This window comes from Lithobates pipiens, unplaced genomic scaffold (assembly GCF_037356315.1).
Source record: "Lithobates pipiens isolate NorthernLeopardFrog02 unplaced genomic scaffold, aLitPip1_a1.2 Scaffold_8, whole genome shotgun sequence".
In the NCBI taxonomy this organism is placed as follows: Eukaryota; Metazoa; Chordata; class Amphibia; order Anura; family Ranidae; genus Lithobates; species Lithobates pipiens.
The window spans coordinates 148,761,632-148,783,773 of record NW_027507903.1 but is presented as its reverse complement, the minus strand read 5'-3'; the positions used below and the strand labels follow the sequence as shown (position 1 = coordinate 148,783,773).

The following is a 22,142-nucleotide window of genomic DNA, read 5'->3' as shown; positions in this document are numbered from 1 at the left end:
TATCTCGGGAGGGAAGTGTCATCAGTCACAAGATATTCCTCTCTGATTTTTGCTCCCTGGTGATTTCCAGCACAATGTTTGCCTTTCATCACAAGCAGTTTTCCAGCGAACTGACAAAGCTGAACAGATAAGACCGGCGTTCATTCATGGTATGATAGCATGCTTTAAATGGTAAATGGATAGAAGGTTAATCAGTGTAACCTGCAATTAATGCAAACGCAACACCCACTCATAATGAATGTTTGCTGGATGTTATTTCAGTGACTAGTAAGAAGTCATCATACTACAAAATGAAACATAAGGAGCCTATGATTTCATTATTTACATTAGGTGCATGTTACAGAAATCTGCATCTATCAGCGGATCGTCTGGAGGCTTCAAGCTCCAGCGACTTCTACAGCCTGATTGATACAAGTAAAACTCAAAAAAAAAAAGATTTTTATTGTTTTCTGAAATATCAAAACATTGAAACAAATGATTCTGTAATGTAATACATTAGAAAACTATGTTTATATGAAACATGGCAAAGTACATTTCAGCTTTAACGAAGACAAAGGGAGAAATATCCTGGACAGATGCACTCCAAAAGAAATTTTTATTGAAAAATCAGGATCACAGCATACAAGCCACAGCAAAGCGATACAAAGCGCTGACGCGTTTTACAGTACAAACAGTGCTTACTCATAGCTAGGAGTAAGCACTGTTTGTAGTGTGAAACGTGTTAGATCTTTGTACCGCTTCACTGTGGCTTGTATGCTGTAATCCTGATTTTTCAATAAACGGCACAATTTTTTTTGGTGTGTCCAGGAAATTTCTCCCTTTGTCTTTGTTACTACATGCATTGCTAGCACTTGGGGCTCCTGATAGCTGGAGGAGAAGTTTCTATTTCGACCGACCTACCTGGAGCAGTGGTGTCCTTTTTCTTACATTTCAGCTTTAACATACTGTATATTATTTTTAGAACAACTAATTATATAGAGCAGGGGTCTCTAAACTCTCTAAACAAAGGGCCAGTTTACCGTTCTTACGAATTTGGGTGGCTGGACTGTGGCCATTGGGAGTAGAAAAGGTCCCGATGTTAGCAGGGAAGAAAATCTTTGGTGTCAGTGAAAGGAAATAGTAGGTATTCTGGACGACCACCCATCTACTTAGGTACACCAACAGGGCCCTCAGATATCTGGAGACACCATAAAACAAGAAGCACGTTGTGTATTTGTAAAATTTCTGCCTTTATTAGGTGTGTTACAGCCTATATATGATTCAACCAATAGAGAGAGGGGAGGGGGGAGTGGTTAGTAAATGATGTATTGATATAACGATATATGGTTATACAAGTCAATGACCCCTACAGAGGAGGAATTATGCCCTATCGTTGGTGTCAGTGGGAGGGATTGTGTCCCATCATTGGTATAATTGGGAGGATACCTGTCCCATCATTGGTGTCATTGGGAGGAATTGTGCCCCATCGTTCGTGTCATTGGGCCCAATTCTTGGTGTCAACAGTAGGAATTGTGCACCGTCGTTAATGTTATTGGTAGGAATTATGCCCCATCATTGGTGTTATGGGGTCCAAATGTTGGTTTCATTGGGTCAGTGGGAGGAATTGTGCCCCATCATTGGTGTCAGTGGGAGGAATTGTGCCCCATTGTTAATTTCAGTGGGAGTAATGTGCCCCATAAGTGGTGTTATTGGGCCCAATTGTTGGTGTCAGTGGGAGGAATTGTGCCCCATCGTTAATGTCAGTGGGAGTAATTGTGCCTCCTAAGTGGTGTTATTGGGCCCAATTGTTGGTGTCATTGAGTAATTGTGAGGAAATGTGCCCCATCATTGGTGTCATTGGGAGGAACTGTGTCTCTTCACTGGTGTTAGTGGAGGGAAAATGATGGCCTATTGTTGGCCCCAAGGGTTGGATAAAAGCAAACAAAGGGCCGCATCTGGCCAACCGGGCCACAGTTTGGAGACCATTGATATAGAGGATGAACCCTGCTTTGTTCTAACTGAAACGTTTTGTTCCATCATTATACATGTACCACCCTCCCCTCACAGCCTCTAAAAATGTTGGGCTTATTGACTAAATATAATTGAGGTAGACAGAGCTCTATGCCCTGTGTATCCCAAGTCTTTACTGTACATTGTAAATCAAAGTTATGTAAGAACACAATAAGAAGATCATACTGCAGAACGTGATAATAGCATAAGGGCTTGTCCACCCTTACTCTACTCTCCATGTGTTTTTTTGCACAGGGACATGTTTTTAGCACTTAAAGCTTTTTTTTTTTTTGGAACCCCCCCCCCCCCCCCCCCCCAAACATGACCAAAACCATAATTTTTTATTGAATGTAAATTTTCATGAAAATGGGAACCCTGCCAATTCATTTTGAATACAGTCATGTGCTAGGAAAAAAAAGTTTTTTTTTCCATCACAACTTGAATATACACTTTGCACAAAAAGCATTCATCACTTTGCCAATACTTATTTAGTAAAGCAATCTCCCATCCTCTCAGTTGTGTGAAGTTGGCAGGCTTCAGGTTACTCATCACCTTCTGCTGCAGTATCCTAAATCATGGGAAATTATAGGCGATTCATAAAACTGCACAGTCACCATAAATACAGACAGGTTATTCAGATTCTTACATAAGCTTGTCATGGCTGGTTCTCTCAGACAAGTGTGAAGACAAGGTTTGTAAGTAAATGTATGAAGCAATATGCACAATTCTGTAGATTTACAACCATTTTTACATATATAGATCTAATGTTTAATATAAAGACAAAATTGTGACCAACCCATTGCCACATTTTTGAAAAAGTAATAAAAAAAAAAAAAAAAAAAAATGCTATACAGTACATGTTCAATGGCTTTTTCAATTAAAACATAGATATAATCAATACTCTCTAAAATTTCTAATTCATACATTACTTTTACTAAAACTCAACATGTACAAAAAGACAAATCTTTAGGGTTTCCTTTCAACCCTAAAATCTAAGTTCTGGTCTAACTTGGAGTGTTTTTTTTAAAAGCATGTCATGGGCCATAGCCTTTCAGGGGCACGTACCTTCTCTTTATTCACTTTATTAAAATGTTTACACATTTATGAACCATTTAACTTTTCAGTTATGTACTGTTTACCTTTTCATATCAAATTTGTAATTAATAAGGAAATATTAAACAAAGTGTGCTTCACAGCAATGAGGTTGATTTACTAAAGCTGAAGAGTGCAAAATCAGGCTCACTTCTTAAATTTTAGGGTAATTCATGCTGATAACGCCAAAAGTCAAGTTCTGGGTGCCCCAGTTGGCATCACTCAGATTGTTCAGTCGAGTTTTGTAAAAAGAGGCAGGTGAAAAATTTAACCAAACAGTGCATGCATCGAATCACATGCAGTCACTGATCAGGTATTTTGACAGTCGCAAGTGGCGGCTGTCAATATAAGATAAATTAAGGAAAGTGGAAAAATAGTGCTGGACCCGTAAGGTTGTCTTATTGGTATTTCAATGTATTGATGTTGATGGAAATAGTCTGGTTGTTGGTCAGGTGATATCTAAACCACAGAGGATCTCCACGGTCTCCTTGGCTTATAAAAATGGAAATTGAAGCACCACACCACTGCTAAGAGGTCCAAATACAACTTTATTCCAATGAAAGTCAAGGGGACAATCCATAGAATAGCTACTGCCAAATGAGCTGCTTACAAGAGCTGTGCTTGTAATCACACAGTAAATAATATTAAGGCTAGGGTCATACTGCTGGACTCTGATTGTGATCCAACTTTCAGTGTCATTATGTAGTGCAACTTGGATGCTACCTTGATGCTATTTTCAGTGGTTTTGCATATTCTATGGAGCCAAGATCGTGCTGGAATAACATAAAAGTAATACAAGAACCTTTTCCAAAATTGTGCCGCGCTGAGTTACATTGATGTGAACGGATACCATTGCAAACAGTGTGATTTCCATTGTCATGCGATGCTGTGCAACTTAAGTCGCATATGAAATTGTGCTAGTGTGAGCAGAGCCTAAAGGTTCAACTCACTTCTAATTCATTCACATTGTGTTCAATCAAACCCTGATAAAGGTCGGCATTTTTGGACCTCCAAAATGCTTTGACTACTCTTTGGATTGTCCATCTGACTTTAATTGGAATAAAGTTGTATCTGGACCTCTTAACAGTGGTGTGGCACTTCAATTTCTGTTTTGTTACATTGCAGAATAAAATGACGGGCAGGGGAGATTTTTGGATAGCATGAATAGAGAAATCTATTAGTATTATGGTATTTTGTTCAGTCTGCAGGCAGAATGAAATAAATTTTCTTGCATGACCAGCTTTAGACAGTCTCTCTAATGCCCCATACAGAAATTTCAACACATGGTGAACATAAAATCTAATATTGAATACTTTGGGGCTGATTTACTAAAGGCAAATAAAGGCAGTTGCACCAGAGCTTAGTAAATGAGGTAAAACTTCACTTTGCAAAGAGTACCCAATCACATGCAAGGAAAATAAAAAACAACAACATTTTTGCCTGCACATGATTGGATGATGGAAGTCAATAGAGCTCCTGCTCATTTACTAAGCTCTGGTGCAACTGCTCTTGCAGTGTGCAACTGTACTTTGCAAAGTGCACAGTGTATTTGCCTTTAGCTAATCAACCCCATTATGTTTATTTGATTAAAAAGCAATACACCTTGTACATATTAAAGATAAGAAAAAAGCTAAGCACAACAATGCAGGATGACACTGCGGGTGTACAAAAATAACAAAGTACCACGTCCTATCATGTTGAGAAATTGAGGAAAAATATAACTGGAAAATTGACTTTTATAAGCACCACTAATAAAAAGCAGTAATTGGGAAAACACACAGTGGTCAAATATATGTCTCCAAGACAGCCGTCTATGTTAGGGGTGTACTGGTGGCAACTCCAACTATTGTCATGACAGCTAGTACAAAGTATGAATTACAGGAAGCTCAACATGTTTTGCAGGGAACTGCTTCTTGGGGAGCTTATATACAATTTCTCTGACACTGTTATGTAGGCTCAAAGCAAATCAGATTAGCTCTCCCACAGTATTTAAAATATTCTTAAATGGATAGTCAGCAAAGGCTTGCGTAGCACTGACCCCCAAAGGAGCTGCTGGCTTTTGTTGGGCTTACCGTTACCTCACCTGCTCACTGTGTCCGTCTTAGGGATCCCGTAGTAAAGTGGATTAAAGAATATGGCTCCGACACTTAGTCCTTTTTCCAAAGATTTATTTGAAAGAAACATGACGTTTTGCAATAGAGGGATAGAGGGTTAAGGGGAGTTCAGGTACATTGTAATTGCGGGTTAGAGGTATTTCCTTGATCCAGAGGACAAACAGCTTCCACAGGCTGGATCTAGCAACCACCGGATAGGCCTCTTTCACTGACCTAGCAGCCGGTGAGATGCTCGAACAAAGTCTCTGCCACAGACTTGTCAGTATAACTGAATCTTTGTGCAATCCTCTGCCACAGGAAAGCACAACCAGCAACTTGTTGAGGAATTAAAGAACTGTCACACAGTACCAGTTTCTTTCGGCCAGGCCGGTGATACTGCGTGATAGGTGACCCGGGATGCGTCCTCCAACTAAGTCTCCAGGCTCTTCTAGAGATACCAGCCTTGTTGCTCGGTCCTCTCAGGAAAAGTCCTCCCCTGGATCCTCCAGTCGCTTGTCTTCTCCCCACAGGCAAGACAGCACAGGACCACCCCTGGATCGGCTGTTCAACTGCCTAGACACCACACGTGGAGATTGTTCCCTCAACAGCATAATATAAGACCTATGTGCGGGTTTGATGCGGGCCACCTATGGGTCCCTAGCACTTTCTGGCTGTGTATCTCCGTGGGACGATCTATCAATAATTCTGGCAGATAACATCTTTGATATACATTATATATATATATATATATATATATATATATATATATATATATATATATATATATATATACTCACACACAACTATTTACTTTTGATATGAGATTTATTCTCAGTTGTTTTGTTCATTTACAAATAAATGACTACAGCTATTTGTTCTTCTTAGATATGCCTCTGAAGAAGGGATTGTTTTCCTGAAACATGTCAGGTGTTTTGGAGTTCACATGATAAAACCATATATGAAACCTTTGATGTTGTGCAGACTCTATATTTATATGTATGATTCCACGCATTGATATATGTATGGATTTTTATACTGTTCTGTAAAATGATTTTGTGTATCATTTTTGTGAATACATTTGTAATATATTTTTTACTCATGTTTTGGTCTGCCTTAAAAGTCCCGCTGTACCGGGGGGTACTGTAATCTCCTTGTTAGGGGATCTTTCTATTTACCCCTGGATTGGTAGGCCCCAAGACTTTTGGGCCCACCCTTTCAGTTACAAAGACTAGGGCCAGCCGGACCCGAGACATAGAGAAAGGCAGCACACACCTCAGGCCAGGAGGGCCACGAGGTCGGAATAACGAACCCTAAAAAATATGGTGCCTGTACCTTAAGTACCCTTATCCAGAATGCGCAGTGAGTGAACCACTCCCACCGGGCTATTTCTGAGCAAAAAACCCAATGCATTCAGCCTGTTGCATTTCCAACACTTACCGGTGGTGATAGTGACACCTACGGCCAAGTGGAAACTAGCACAACCCAGCTGAAGTGGTACAGAAACCAGAACGTTGACATAATTAGTCTGAGCCAAACTGCAGCTTCAGACAAGCTTAAATTTACAAAAACAATAGCGTCTGTTCATTAGGAGCAGGGTGCTACACTTGAATGGAACCTCTAGATAGTATCTGAAGCACTTCAGTGCCGCAAAGATAATGTCACATATAATTCGAGCATATATAGTGGATTGCTCTTCAGTGCTATATAGGAGTGTCCATAGACTAATATCCATTAATAACATACACTTCTGCGGTTGTGTATAAACGCTCACAAGCCAGACCGCAGCAGCACACATGAGGAGAGAGGTGCTCCAGCACATGTATAAGACCAGATAGGGTTAACACATGAAGAAAATATGTACAAAACTTTGTCCATTTCTTTTAACTCTATCTTTTGAAAATGGAACAAAGGCAGCTCTGCCCTAAAGTCCTCCAAGACCAAGTTTCCTGGTTGCAGCATAAGAGCATACGCTCTTACCTTACCTCCCGCCCAACTCAACTATAGTAGAGTCTATGGAAACCTGCATAGAGTATTCCCATGTACTTCTTTATTGCAGAGGATTTATTTAAACAGATCTGGAACTAATATTTTGGTACTTCCAGGGACAGTAATAAGAACCCTTTGCTATTGGATAGACCAATCTTAGATCTTTAATTTTTGTTGTGCAGGAAAAGTCGTAGAATTTTTTTTTTCACATGTGTTTAAATGCTGCTTCTTAATAAATATTAACTTAAAAAGACCACTTACTACATAATAAATATTATTTCATTGTAGTAGAAAAAAGAAAAAAAAGAAAAAAAAGAAAATGTTATGATGCGTACTGAAACAGAAGGGACATTTCCAGGAAGAGTTCTGCAAGACCTTGGACAGTACCTGGAAATCACAGACAATTCTGAAATAGGCAGATACTTTCCAAAATACCAGTTTATTCTCTGCTGCCAGTAAAGTATAATGCACTAAATTGTTTAACATGAATTCAAAAACTCCAGAACTCATTGAATTGGTGTATTGTACGTATTGATGTACATACTTTCCCTTAATGAATCATATTAGCGTATTGAACTCATGAGCAATAATAATATACATGCCTGTTTATTATAAAGAAAAATAGCCATCCCTTTGTCCCCAAAGCTCCACAGGCGTAATCTAAGTGATTTATTAAATAGTGTAAACCTACAAAAGGACAATGAACATCTGATTAAAGGTTTGTGCACACAACCGTTGCTTATTTTTTTATTTTATTTTTATCCATTTTTCTTACTTATTTTCTTTCTAAAGTAGGAAGGGACCTGCAACACAGCACAGTTCTCCTTTTATCCACTGCTAATTGGCTGTTACAATCACACGATCATCGCCAGCGCTGGTAAAAACGAAAAGCTGCTGGAAAAAGAAGCAAGGCAATCACTTGAGCGAGAAAGACAATGACCCCTGTGTTTACATGGTTAGAAGGAGAAAGTGTTTGACATTGTTGGTAGTTTTAGAATGTTGGTTGCAGATTAATATAGATGATTTGAATAACAATAACTACACAATGGCTTTTGTATCAGTTATAAATGTTCCATAAATATGTCAACAAAAGGACACGTTCCCAACATAAAATGGAAAACAATATCTGAAGCTAATTTTTGCATTGGGGCCCATTCACTAAGAGTTAAATAACGCAGAAAAAAAGTGGTAAAATAACATATGCGGAAACAGTTATGCAAATGTTTATTTCACAAAGAATTGCTCGGTAAATAACTACTGTGGCAAAGTTTCGATAATGCGGTAATTACCACATATTTTCATGTGGTATTTTGTCACATCAAGCTAGTTGCTAAGGAGCAGACCAGCAATTAAAAATGATGAAAAATAACCAGCGTGGGGTCCCCCCAATGGATAACCGGCCCTTCAGGTATGGTATCAATTTTAAGGGGAATTTTTTTAAATGGCTTGGAGTTTCTCCCAAAATCCAGACCCTTATCTGAGCATGCCACCAAAAAAGTGTAAAACAAAAAAAAAAAAAAAAACACACACACACAGACATACAGTTTTTGACAATTCCTTTATTAAAAAAAGTCCCCTGGTGTAGATCCAACCTTGATCACGACGTCCGCTGGCCTGGAAAAGGTAGAAAAAGAACAAGAAAACCTCCTGTCCAGACGACAGTTCCCACCGACTGCCTGCTCCACCATCTGGCAATTGTTAAATAGCTAAGTGGAGGAGTCACAAGGTGACCCCACCCCTTGTGATATCATCGGACAGGAGCACAATGGGGTGGTAAGCCCCCCCCGCCTGTAGACCCCCACAGCCACCACCCAGGGTTGGGGGGAAGAGGCATTTGTTCCCATCAACATGGGGACAAGATGCTTTGGGGTGGAGGGGAGCAGGGACCCCCTGCCCCAAAGCACCCCCCCATGTTGATGGAATGTGGTCTGGTATGGTTCAGGAGGGGGGGCGCTCATTTATCCCCTCATTTTCCTGACCTACTGGGCTGGATGTTCAGATAAGGGTCTAGTATGGATTTTGGGGGGCTCCACACCAGTTTTTATTTTTTTTTGTCACGGGGCTCCCCTTAAAATCCATACTAGAACCGAAGGGCCTGGTATCCATGGGGAGGGGGCCCAACCCTTTTTTTTTCATAAATTTTAATTGCCGGCGCATTTTCTTCACATACAGCTGTTAGCATCTCTCCATTGAGTCATCCATTGTTAAAGTGTTTATTAACCCAAGAAAAAAATAATATTTCCTGGTCCCTTATAGAAGATTACACAGCACAGTTTGTGCTGTGTAATCTGCCCCCCTCTAAACTGTAACCCCCCCAAATCTGCCACTTCCTGTATGGCCAATCTAAACAGACCACGAAAATCAGGGTTGCTCCGTCCTGATCACCGTGGTCAAAGTCCCTCCGTTATATACACTGTCCTCTCTGCACTCATCTCTCCCCCCTCAACCCCTCCTCCCTGTCTGTCACCTTGTGTCTGTGGGTCTCTGTCTACGAACACCCCCTCCTCCCCCTCCCCCCCCACCGCTATTAGTGAAATAATAAAATTGTAAGCAGACACTGCCAGCCCCTCTATGATATCCTGTCACCACACTGCATTATTCTTTTATAAAAACGAGCGCTGTAAATACAGTTTTAGTGCTGTCTTCGGGCCTGATCATGTGACTCTTGGCCAGGTTTCCAGGGCTACTGCAAGAGGGGTTGAGCGGCTATGTGATCTCCCCAACTGACATCAGAGGGAGATCATGGCCCCTCCTGCAGAAGCCATCCATTGGATGTATACAGCTGTCGCAAGTCATGTGACCGGCCTGAAGATCATTGTAAATCGTTATTTACAGCTCTCGTTTTTATAAAAGACTACTGCAGTGGGCTCTACCAGGCTCTAATAGAGGGTCTGGCAGTGTTTGTATTCTATGGGTTAACAAACACTTTAAGATCCCTTTCACACCAGGGCGTTTTGCAGGCGCTATAGCGTTAGAAATAGCGCCTGCAAAACACCCTAAAGAAGCTGCACCATTGTCTGTAGTGTGAAAGCCCCGAGGGCTTTCACACTACAGCGGTGCGCTGGCAGGACGTCAGAAAAAAGTCCTGCCAGCAGCTTCTTTGGAGCGGTGAAGGAGCGGTGTGTTTACCGCTCCTCCACCGCTGCTCCCCATTGAAATCAATGGGGCAGCGCTGTAATCCCGCCGGCAAAACGCAGCTATTGCGGCATATTGCCAACGGTTTTAACCCTTTCGCGGCCGCTAGCGGGGGTAAAAGCGCCCACTAGTGGCCAAAATGCGCCGCAAATCCGGTGGTAAAATGCTGCTAAAAATAGCGGCGTTTTACCGCCCACGCTATCAGCGGTGTGGTGTAAAAGGGGTCTCAGAACGACGCAGCCTGCTTCTCGGCCTGCTTCTTAGCAACCAGCTATTGGGGGACCCCCATGCTGTTTCTGACAAATACCACATGTGATACTGCCAGAAAAACCCTGGTGATAAATATTGCATATTTTTACTTTCTGTTCCGTCCGTGAATTGCACTTAAGAACTTACCGCATGTTTTTTTGGTGATACTTCCCTGGAAATTTTCATTTTATGGTAAATACTGCATAATCGTTATTTTTTTTATTTTTCATTTTTTTGTGAATTTAACTTTTTTTACTGCATGCGATCATTTATGCAAATGAGTCTGTGTTATCGCATTGACTCCATTGTCTGGTGTCACTTTCAGACTTACCTTATGCCAGACCAAACTACCACATATTCTAGGTATTCCTAATAGAGCTTTGCAGTTTTGATTGATTGATTGTTTGGAAACAGCCGATGGTTATACAGAAATAAAGTGATTCAAGTTTTGCACTCATTGGGAAGTGATACTTGCCGTTTTTTTGTTCTTAAACATTTCTTTTCACTTCAGAGCTGCAACGGGAAATTGATGATCAGTGTTAGGTGTGGTGACATTTTACCATGTATAAACTTAAAGGGTAACTCCACTTTCATGGGAAAAAAATAGCAAATAAAAAAAAATAATATAGCATATACAATTGCGACACAGGTCATATTGTAAATTTATGTTATTAACCGATTGCCGACCGCCTCACGCCGATATACGTCGGCAGAAGGGCTCGTACAGGCAGAATCACGTACCTGTATGTTGCCCTTTAAGAGGCGGCCAGCAGGCATTTCCGCGATCGCCTCACGGGAAGGAAGAACAGGGAGATGCGAATGTGAACAAGCATCTCCCCGTTTTGCCTAGTGACAGTGTCACTGATCTCTGCTCCCTGTGATCGGGAGCAGAGATCAGTGACGTGTCACACACAGCCACGCCCCCCCCCCCCCACAGTTAGAAACACTCCCCAGGACACATTTAACCCATACACTGCCACCTAGTGGTTAACCCCTTCACTGCCAGTCTCATTTACACAGGAATCCGTGCATTCGTATAGCACTGATTGCTGTATAAATGACAATGGTCCCAAAAATGTGTCAAAAATGTCCGATGTGTCCGCCATAATGTCACAGTCACAATAAAAATCGCTGATTGCCACCATTTAAAAAATAAATAAAAACGTATTAATAAAAATGCCATAAACTATCCCCTATTTTGTAAACTCTATAACTTTTGCGCAAACCAATCAATAATCGCTTATTGTGATTTTTTTAATCAAAAATATGTAGAAGAAAACGTATCGGCCTAAACTGAGGGAAAAAAAAAATTTTTATACATTTTTTGGGGATATTTATTATAGCAAAAGGTAAAAAATAATGATTTTTTTTCAAATTTGACACTTTTTTTGTTTATAGTACAAAAAATAAAAACTGTAGAAGTGATCAAATACCACCAAAAGAAAGCTCTATTTGTGGGAAAAAAGGACGTCAATTTTGTTTGGGAGCCACGTCGCACGACCGTGCAATTGTCAGTTAAAATGGCGCAGTGCCAAATCGCAAAAAGTGCTCTGGTCAGGAAAGGGGTAAATTATTCCGGGGCTGAAGTGGTGAAACATCACCTTTCCTTTTCAATCTGCAGCTCTGTAATTTTCTGTAAAGTGCAAAGCCAAAGCAATATGGCTACCTGGAGGTGTTCTGTACATGGAATGTGTACAGAACTTTCCCCAGAAACATCATATCCTGTTTGTGTGATTGGCTCACTGATTTTACCAGAAGTCAACACTAAAATACAAGTCAGATTTTAGATATCCCTTGCAAAAACATTTTTGGTAAGATTCTCCCAAAAGGAAATCACATCTAAAGGGATGCAGACTTTCCTCATTAGAGCCCTGCAAGTGCATCAGCTGGTGGATAATTATGAAATCACTCCCGTTAGACTCACTCACACAAGGAGTGATTTCTTCAGAATAACAAAAGGTAGGAATCTGCAACAAAGTTTGTTAAAATCCTTGCAATGTCCATATATCACCCAGAGGGGAATGTTTTTTTTCTCAACAAAGGCTTTAAATTTATCCCAGTTCTTCATTATGCGTTGATTCAGACTTTTGTGACTTTTTAGGCATTTCACTATTGACGCGGGTTCCCCAGTGGGGGCCACTGAAAGAGGGTGCCTGAATGTGGGAGGCATACATGAGGCTTAGGACAAATTGAAAAACATGTACAGGCACCTTGCTTAGACGCTGTTAGTTTGCAAATCAGGGGATGACACAGGCCCACTTTAATCTCTTTTGAACCTTGATATGATATTTAAAACAGGACCCCATGATATGATTACCATATGCCTTACAAACCAGGGGGCAAAACAGGCCTTTCTTGTTAGTAAGCACTGCCCCATCCATAGACCACAGGCACATTAGCCTTTGTTACTGATATGACCCATGTTGCTAAGCCAGTGTCGAAACATCAATGAATTTCATTTTACCATCTTCTAATAAATAAAACATAACAAAGGGAGAACACATTCTGTTTATCCCTTTGATTAATTTTCTCTTCTAAGAAAAATGTCAGCACAGTAATAATATTTAAAAGGTGTGATTAGTTTTATGTAGATTGCTATCCTAGTCTCTCTTTATTTTTATTTTTTTTACTTCTTTTTAAAGTTCATCCACTTTGAAATTTTAATTAGACATCACATGTCAAATTCTGTTAGATGTTTGTTGGAAGAGGGAAGTTCATATAAAAGTAATGTTTGTGTCTAAGGCTTACGTCTGCACAGACATTATATAGAATGATTCTTTAGAACCTATACATTTCTATTTCGTTCAATTGACGTGTAAAGGGAAATATGGTGACTGCATTTGAAGAATTTCAGTAATGATAATACTAATAATGTCACATAAAAATTAGTTCATGCTAAATCTTTCAATAATGCATTAAAAAAATAAAATAAAAGACAGCTTTAGACTAAAATAGCAAAAGCCAAGGGCATTAGTTTGCTGAATACACCTTTCTTTATACTTTTTTTTTTGTATTTGTATTTGTGATTTTTTAGGACAATGTCACATATAGTTTGCCTTATATGGTTAAAAAGTTAAGGCAATCTTGTCAGTTAACCAATAAAATAAAACTGAATGTAGCCTGCAAGAGAAGAAGAAGAAATCCTGCCTTTTTGACAGGCCGTTGACACTTCACTCTTATGTAGCTCTGGGCACCGCTGATATCAAACACACCCAGGTATGCTGAATAGTGTTCTTTGCTGGTTACTTTCCTTTCTAATTAGCTGACTAAGTAAGTAGCAGAGTTTTATTTAATTGCATATTGTATAGACTGGTCACAACACATTAGTAATGAACATCGTATATTTAAAAACTTGGTTGATCGATCCTCGATTCTAAAATTGTTTTAATCCGCAGAGTGCAAAAGTTGTCAGAGAATGATGAAGTTCATGACGCATAATTGCTGGCATTCCTAAATTGCTCCATTCTCTGTGCAGTCGACAGATCTACATAGAAGTAAAAGATAGAATCAAAAATGATAAAATCCGCAATTTAGTCATCCCTATATGTCACTACACACCAGGTAAAGCAGACCTTCACCCTAAAGTGGAAGTTCTGCTCATCGGAACCCTCCCCCCCCTCCGGTGCCACAATTGGCACCTTTCAGGGGGGAGGGGGGTGCAGATACCTGTATAATTCAGGAATCTGCACATACTTCTGGGAATAGCTAGCCGCAGATGCCACGTCTAAACCCCCCCCCCCCCCCCTGTTGTGTTCTGGGAAACACACAGATCCCAGGACACAATGGGGACCAGTGAAGACACACATGCGCAGTAGGGAACTGGGCAGTGAAGCCACAGTGCTTCACTTCCCGATTTCCTGACCGAGGATGGTGGCGGGGGCAGCCGCGAGACAAGCGATTGCTCGTCATCTGCTGCCGATATCGCTGGACCCTGGGACAGGTAAGTGTCCATTTATTAAAAGTCAGCAGCTGCAGTATTTGTAGCTGCTGACTTTTAATATTTTTTTTAAGGTGGTACTCCTCCTTAAGCTTTTGGCTACTTTTGCAAATGGATGTAAACTTTTAGAGCAACTAAATGGTATCCAATACAAATTAAGAACACATTTTTTTCAAATTGTCCTTTAAAGGGTTACTAAACCCTTGTTTTTTTTTTTTTAGATAACAAACATGTCATACCGCCTCTGTGCAGTTGGTTTTGCAAAGAGTGGCCCTGATTCTGCTCTTCTGGGGTCCCTCAGCAGCTCTGGTGGCTCCTCCTCTTCTCGAGAGCCCTGTCGAAGAAGCGCTCTCCTTTGGGACACCCATGTGGGCACACTCCTGTGTCCTGCTACTGCGTCTATTGACACAGATGGCAGGACTCGGCCCCCCCCTCCCTGCGTCATTGGATTTGATTGACAGCAGCAGGAGCCAATGGCTACGCTGCTATCAATCTATCCAATCAGGACACGAGACACCCCCCACCCATAGCTGGTGTGCTCGTTCCCATCACGGGAATTACGGGGCTCAGGTAAGTAAAACGGGGGCTTGGGGAGCAGCTGCATGACAGGAGATTTTTTATCTTAAAGCGGGGTTCCACCCTAAAGTGGAACTTCCGCTCACCGGAACCCTCCGGTGTCACAGTTGGCACCTTTCAGGGGGGGGGGGTGCAGATACCTGTCTAAGACAGGTATTTGCACCCACTTCCGGGCAGACAATGGGCATGCCTCTTCCTGTCCCAGCGCGCTGTCTGCTGGGACACACACGGGTCCCAGAGACAGCGTGGAGCATTCTTATTGCGCTGCATGGCTCGCACATGCGCAGTAGGGAACCGGGAAGTGAGGCCGCAACGTTTCACTTCCTGATTCCCTCACCTAGAATGGTGGCGGCAGCAGTCGAGAGCCGAGCGATCGATCGGCCTCGGTTGCCGACATCACTGGATCCTGGGACAGGTGAGTGTCCATTTATTAAAAGTCAGCAGCTGCAGTATTTGTAGCTGCTGGCTTTTAATAATTTTTTTTACAGTGAAATCCCTCTTTAATGCATTCTATGAGGGTTTACAAGCCCTATTGAACATGTCTGTTAGCCCTTTATTTCTAGTCGTAATGATTTGTTTCTTCAACAAAAGAAAATACTAATGCTGAAGGCAAATAGGCAATTGTGAGATAACTTACTTTACTTATTTTATTAAGGGAATTTTTCCTTAGCCTAATGAAGAAAGTGAAATGCCAAATTCCGTCAGGCAATCGTGTGCAAGCAGAATGCTGTTTTTTTTTTTGCCTTTTGTGTGATTGGATATATTTTGTGAAGTGAATTTTCACCAAATTCAGTAAAATAAGGGGAAATTCCCTTGCAAAAAGAAAAATATTTTGCAAAATGAACAGCCTGTTTGCCTTTAGTAAGTTAACCCCTAAATATCAGCCAAATGGCAAATACACAGCTCAACATTTTGGTATCATGTACAAGGTGCTGGAGGCCAATGGAGAGAGGGCTTCCCTTGTTACTAAGTTTCAGACTCCCCTGAAGGTAGAACAGGAGGAGTCAGGTACAAAGAAGCATGGGTCACCTGCTGTAGTTCTGGCAGAGATGTTCTTGACTGAGATATAGTCAGAGGAACACCCAGGAGTACAGCTAATGCACTGGAGTGGTGTCTACAGACAGGTGGCACCCATGAGAATCAGCAGGCTTTCAAGAAGAACATAGAACAAGAGAGTAGTCAGTTTGAAGCCAAGGTCAGGTACCAGGTGTAGATAAGAGCAAGCTAAGTCAAGTGGATAGCCAGGGTCATACACAGGGGAGCAGAGGGGGATGATCTGTAAGACAAACTGGGGTCAGGTCAAGAGGCAGGCAGAAGACAGGTCCAGAGGCAAGCTTCGTTGGTAACGGATATTCACAGAGGCAAAGGGGTTCACAGGAACAAACAAACTGGAGAGATAAACCAGCAATTGCAGAGAGTGACTGGCCTCCTTTTAATGGCAATTTAGCACCAAACTGGGCCGGGAGCATGCATAGCTGTGCACCAATGCACATCTGTGAATATCCTCGCACACCCGTTGTGCACCAATGTGCATTCCTGTGACCTTGCAAACTACTGGCAGGAATGCCACGTCTTCAAGCATCTCTGCTGTGGACGGTGCCACAAATGCATCTATTTTCCATCTTATGTAAGATTCAGTTAGATTTTTCCAATTGCATAATTGATGCATTTGTGACCAGCATAAGGTTAGGCACAGAAGGCGTAATTAAGTAAAATTGGAGAGTGCATAATCTGTCGCAGTCAGTTTCCAAATTGTTTGTCAAACCTTAATTGAACAAGCTAAAGTTAGAATCATGCAAAGCTGCACCACATTTTGAACTCTCTAGTTTTAGTAAATCAACCACAAAGTGTTATTGAGCTGTGCATTGGCTCTATGACTGACATTTGGTTACTGTATTTTGCTGTTGAAAAACCTCAACAAGACTAGAAATGAAGGGTGTATGGCCCTAATGACACAAATGGGGGTAGACCAATGTTAAAGGATTCTTATTTTAGCTCATATGACCTAAGACACACTAATGTACACTCATTAATAGTGTAAAGATTATCTGGGTATTCCCCATAGCCGTACCATGCCAACAGCCTGTGCTGTTGTCATATTTGTCAGTTTCATCAACTGCAATGAGCTCCTTCCCTCACGTCTACCTATCTGGACACCTGATTTGAGAGGAAGCTTATAGCTCTGGGCACAGAGTGTCTCAATTATATTTCATCACTGTCAATAGGAGAACTTCATATAACGTTTTTATCTTTTTGGCTGCAGTTGTATCCCTGTGCCTTTATTGGGTAGATTATAGAACAGTAGTAATCAGGATAGGAAGTGTGCGGTAAACACACCCAGAGAGGACACAGCAAAAAAAAGTTAAGAGAGATTTCAACCTACTACTCTTTATTGATAATTTTAAAAAGTCTTGAGTTTGCACTTTAACCCAATATTATAGGCAAAGAAGAATTTACATTACTGCAATAAACTCTATATAATTGTGAAATCTTTCAACGTATATATTAAAAGATTGGAACTTAATATCTGGCTTAAAGGTAACAGGCTTCGGGCTTTCACCTTTACGTACCTAACCAACTCAAGGGTCTGGCGTCATCAAAGTAAATGGCACTCTCTACCCGTCAATAACTTTATGTTACTTGATAGACCGATGATTACCCCATCACTTCTCTTCATCCGTTTAGCTTTATATGTCATGATATATCCTCTGGGTTTATTCCCATGTTCTAGAAACTCTGAACAACCACTGGGTACCCTCCAGGTGTTCAGGTCGGGGGGTGTAGAGCACCGGCCACAGTGCGATCTCATTTGGGTTGGTGAGTCAGCTCTCCCATTCCCCTGGGCCCAACACCCTGATTTTTACCAGTTGTTCAGCATCGCTATATTCTACCATACCTCTGTTCAATGATTGTGATGTATGTTTCATGTTCATGTTACGACTTCTGTGTGCCTTACATTTTACCTTACTCCTGCTGTTATCTAGGCCATCTTGGCCAATGCAGGATAAATGGTCCTACATATTCTTCTGTACTTTGTATTTTATATTGCATAAAAATATTGAAACCCAAAATCTGGCTTAAAAAAAATCCATACATACATCACAAATCATTAATATATGCCTTCATCCGAGTAGACTTGTGGAAACATATGCTGCATAATTCAAGTACAAAATGATGCAGAGACCAATAGTTTAAAGACTGTGCCAAAGACATCAATGTAGGTAAAGATGTTTATTTTATATAGCAATATTGTCTAGTTCCTGATAATCTACCTCTAAGTGCAGGATGATTGAGCAATTTAATGTCATCTTAATCTAGACAAGTTTAACTAACTGCCAGCGCCGAGCTGGCAAAAAAGAAACCATGAGTGATGTGAAGGGTACTTGTGAACCTTGTAACTTAAGTGAAGTATAAAGTCAGTGTGACTATTTCATAACGCAAAATAGAAATTCCAGTTGCCAAGATTTCTCCAGGCTTCTCACAGGACCTATTCTCAGGCTGTTAAGTCAACATGGCCTTTATTGATATTGGCAACCCTGCTAGAGCCAGCTCGCAGTACACACGTTTGTTACATTGCATTAATTGTTCTGCTGAACGAGCGTAAGGCATACAATTTAACAGGTAACATATGCTGTTTTGATTAAAAACAAATTAAATGTGCTGTCCCTCACAGGACTAATGTGCACTAATTGCAGTTTTATATCAATTAATAAGAGGGCTTTGGTGTCTAAATGAGTTGAGCTTTGCTACAACTAAATGTAACCAGCTTTCTATACCATACAGGAGAATATAAAGTATAACGTTCTTATTTAAGCTGTGATGATCGTTATAAAAAAAAAAAAAAAAGAATGTTCCTAATATTAATAATAGCATATCCTAATGATGCTACATATCAGTGTTAGATTTTGGAGACATCAAAATCCATGGTTTCCATACACTGCACTAATGATAGCAAACTAGTCTGAAACAGATAATATTAGGCCCTTTTCACACAGGCTTTCCAATCTCACACAGGCTCTCCAATTAGGTCTACCTGCCAGTTTTTCATTTCCTTGATGATCTATGGGGCAGGCGGAAGTATATTGACTTATGTCTGTTTAGGCCAGTGGCCTCTGTGTTGCTCATTTTTATTATTCAAATAGAGCACGGGGACCACAACCCCTAAACATCTCCATTAGAACATTATTAGTACCAGGTTTGTTTGAGAAGAAAAATATATTTTGCCACTAGAACCTTCATGTTTAGTTCTTAAACATTTCTGATATTTTGAGCGTTACTTGTGCCTCTTTCAACAAACATTTTCTCAGGGGCCGTTAAGTCGGTTTTCATTTAAAACAAAATTATATTTACACACTGCCTAAAGATAGAAAAGCAATAAATATATTTTACAACGTGCCCTATGTTCTGCCTTATAAGTCTTACATAACAAGTGAAGAGAGGTGCTAGTTTTATATGAGGCCGGAATGACGAGGCATTGCAGCTCACGCTGTGTAATTACGTGCTGCAACAGGCTGTATATAGTTAATGTTTAGCTTCAGTTCAGATGTCATTTTTACTTTCAGTTTAGGCATTCTATCTCATGAAAAAACGATCCCGCTAACAGTCAGATGATAAGCTTTTAGTCATGCTACACTGAACAAACAAAGTGCTTAAAATGTCCATGTGAGTGCAACTTTCCCAAACTTTTTCAGAAATGACTAACAATGTTTCGAATGCACACATGGATATTCTGTAGCTATAAGAATTATTGAAGACAATTCAGTTGAAAAGGAAACTGCAGTGTTACCGAATGACACCCAATTTTCCAGAGAAGAGGAGGTTCAGGGCCGCTACTGTATGTGCAATTCCATTGCACCGAGCAGGTACGTATAGAAATGTTTGTTATTTAAAAAAAACACTCAAAAAGTTCCTTCTAGTGTTCTCAACCTCCACCAAATCTCCAAATTCCTTTTTATTTGCTGCTGTAAACTGACTTCCTATAAGATTGGCTATGTTTGTTCTCCATGGTCTCTGGATGTAGGATATAGCCACCCTCTCTTGCTCAATCCCGAGATGGAGTAGGAACTATGGACTATGGATTTGTAGTGTGCATAGAGCAGTGCACATGACTGCAAATTACATATACTGCTCATTCCAAAAAAGCGAAAATTTAAGAAAAAAAGAGAAGTTCAGTGGCTCAAGGAGAAAAAAAAACACAGTAATGCTGCCCATAGATGGGTTGAATTTCGAAAAAGAAAATTCTTTACGGCCATACATGGATTGAAGTTCCTTGCTGAACAGGCCAAATTTCGATCCATGTATGGGCAGCAGTGGTGGCTGGTGCTCAATTTTCTTAAAGGGGGGGTCCGCGGCCTGCCCAGTCAACAAGCCAACCAACCCCCCCCCCCCCCTGGCACTTGGTTGTTCGTCTGTCGCCGGGCAGGCCCCCCTCCCCTGCAGTCCCATGCAGGTCACAGTTTTGGCCACTTTCCCCCCTGCGTCTGTCGCCAGCCAGGCCCCCCACCAGTCCCATGCAGGTCACGGTTTTGGCGGCTTTCCCCCCTGCATCTCCCCCCGAGTTCTGTTCGCTTCTCCTCCTGGCCAATCAGGACTTAGGACTCATGGCCAATCGGGTTTCAGGACTCCCAGCCAATTGAGTCTCAGGACCCGCTTCTCCGGAGGAGAAACAGGAAGATATTAGCCAATATCAATTCGCTAATGTCACACAACTGGCTCTAATCATGTGTTTAAAAATAAAACCCCATTGGAAACAATGCGTCCGACGCCCTTCATGTAGACTGGGGGCCGAGCTCATGGATTAGTGGGATGCATGAACGGCTGCCACTGATGGGCAGGCAGATTGTACCCAAGTTGATCTAGTCACACGCATAGTGTAAATGAGACCTTAGTGTAAAAAAAATAATTGTAATAAATGAAAGAGTCAAAATTCACTGAGCATGAGGGGGTTGTTCATATTTTTGGCTGTTCATATTTTTGTTTTTCTTACATTTTGTATGGAAACTTTAGATGGGGACATTCAGTACATAGGGCACTTGCAAGCACAAACCAATATGAATCAAGTATCACACAACCCATCATTCATGTCATTGCCACTGATGGCCTGAAATTTAAGAGGGCATGTCATGAATGGGCTGACGTCACAGCATTGCAAAGCCCCATCCCTTCTTACAATTTGCCCACTATTACATTTCACCCTAGGGGCTGGATATAAACACTGAGCTAAGGGAGAGCAGGATTTGTTTTCTACAGTCCTAGTACATTTAAATGAATGAGCATAGCCTTATGAGAAGGCATTCCGTGTTGTGTAGCTTACAAGGGATGATCAATTCATAAATAACTTGGTATAAAAAAACAAAACAAAAAAAAACTTTTTAGCATGTCAACTACAATAGAAATATACAGAATGCAGTGGTAAAGTAAAAAATATAAAGACTACTTTTTTTTAATAAATCCAGTGCAAGAGTTGGTTCACATCAAATGCAGTCCAATGCTTTTTTAATCAACACCAAACATGTATTCCAGTGGCCGTAGTTGGCCTTAGTTTACACCAGTGCAGTCAACAAAAGTAAAACCTGTTACATTTTTTTTCTCTATGGAATGCATCTAGAATGCAACAAAATGCATGTAAACACACTGGAATGCAAATAAATGCACTAAAAATGCACAGGAACGCAAATTGCCCTGGAATTTTTTTAGTGTCAAAATAAAAAAGAGAAAAAAAAGCAATGGAACGCATTGAAAACGCATAAAAACACATTAAAAAATGAGTGTAAATGCATATGCAAATACACATCTGGAATGCAGAAATTGTGGGTTGAACCAGCTGTAAATTCTTCAGTTTCCCTTATCCCAGTTTTACATGTTGCAGGCATTGGCAAAATTCTCACCCTGCTCTGTTAGGGTACATGCACACAATACTGGTGTTTGAATATCAGTATTCCTGGTCCAATTTCTTTTGCATTTATGTTGTGTGTACACATATATACACGAGTAAATAAATTCTAGCTCCTAGAATGGAACTTAAACCTGTTCAAATTTAATTAACATTTCCGTGCGTAAAATACTGACCGGCAACTCAGATTTCT

General features: G+C 40.8%; 1 protein-coding gene across 5 annotated transcripts in view; it reads left to right on the top strand.

Annotated features, from left to right (window-relative positions):
• SFMBT2 (Scm like with four mbt domains 2) overlaps positions 1-22,142 on the top strand; it is a 267,599-nt gene that overhangs the window by 70,189 nt on the left and 175,268 nt on the right. The window contains exon 1 of one of the 5 annotated variants that reach the window (XM_077469286.1): positions 19,757-19,919. The exons of the other annotated variants lie outside the window; for them this stretch is intronic. The gene's annotated coding sequence lies outside the window, so the exon portion shown is untranslated. Of the gene's footprint in view, positions 1-19,756; positions 19,920-22,142 lie in introns of those variants that run through there. 5 annotated transcript variants of the gene reach the window in all.